Here is a 1,502-nt window from a genome sequence, read left to right as displayed (position 1 = left end):
CCCCCCAAGCAAAGGTCCCAGTGAACCCTGAAGAGAAGCCACGTTTGCTGGTATTGGGACAAAGATAGCAAAGTACATTGAAATCTGGTGTTGGCTATGTTGTGGTTTGCCATAATCTCTGAACTTCTATTGCTGTGCAATAGCATGAATGTTTTCTGGGGTGAGCTAGCACCCAGTCATTGCTCAGTGAGACCCTCACCCAGATAGTTGGCACAGGTCTAAGCCTCAAGGGTCTCTGAAGAGTGAGTTTTTGAAACACAACCCCATCTGAGATTAAATTCTGGAGGGAGGGACCATTGGCAGGTGGACAGCTTGGAAAAGGGTAGGGTAGAGGCAGGCTGTGGATAGAAGCCTGAGACAAAGGAGGGGTGAGAACATGAAATCCTGTACCAGAGACTAAAGAGCTGAGCTAAGCCATTTCAACCTCTCACATGCATGCACATGCACATGTGAGCTACAGTGATCCACCCCAGTAAGCTAAACAGCTCCATCTAGTGGAGAACAGAGCCATCACACCATGTTCTATCCAACTACACCCTCCAAATGTATCCCCTAGAAGACTAGCACAAATCACTCCACCTACTTAGTGTATGGACTATAGAAGTCTTCATATTTCAGTCTAGGGGAAACTGGATGTAACTTCATCAGGTTTCATTCTGTTTGCTGGCTCAGTTATGTGTTCATTTTTTTAGCTTCTGTTTTTGCTTAATTTTTCTTTTTTTCCTTTCTTCCCTTCTTCATTTTTGGATACAGAAAGAGAAAAAATATTTTTCTTTATTTACTTTATTTTTTACTTTTTAAAGTTTTTATTCTATTTTATTTTGTTTACTTCATTTTATTCTACTTTATTATATAATCTTTTTTAATTTAAAGTTTTTTCTACCTATTTTTAAAATTTATTTCCCTTTTTTCTCTAATCTATCAAACTTCTTCCTAGGATCTAGCTTTTTTTATTTGATTATGTGTGTTGTTTTTAATTTTTTAGTTTTAATTTTGTATTTTATTAGTATTTTTCTTCTTCTCAAGTGACAAAATCAAGAAATTCACCCCAAAAGGCACAACAGGAAGAAATGAGAGCCAGGGGCTTAATCAACAGATATAAGCAAGATGTCTGAACCAGAATTTAGAACCACGACAATAATATTAGCTGGGGCTGAGTAAAGCATAGCATCCCTTTCTGCAGAGATAAAAGAAATAAACTCTAGTCAGGACGAAATTAAAAATGTTATAACTGAGATGCAAACTTGAAAGAATGCCACAATGGCAAGGATGGATGAAGCAGAGTAGTGAATCAGCGATTTAGAAGATAAAATTATGGCGAATAACGAAGCAGAAAAAAAAGAGGGAAACAAAGGCAAAAGATCACACTACAAGACTTAGAGAACTCAGTAACTTATTAAAAAGGAATATTATCCAAATTCTAGGAGTCCTAGAAGATAAAGAGTGAGAAAAGGGGGCAGAAAGGGGTAGAATTTATATGAGCAAATTATAGTGGAAAACTT

The sequence above is a fragment of the Crocuta crocuta genome, unplaced genomic scaffold (assembly GCF_008692635.1).
Source record: "Crocuta crocuta isolate KB4526 unplaced genomic scaffold, BGI_CrCroc_1.0 scaffold451, whole genome shotgun sequence".
Lineage (NCBI taxonomy): Eukaryota > Metazoa > Chordata > Mammalia > Carnivora > Hyaenidae > Crocuta > Crocuta crocuta.
Note: the sequence above shows the minus strand (reverse complement) of the source record.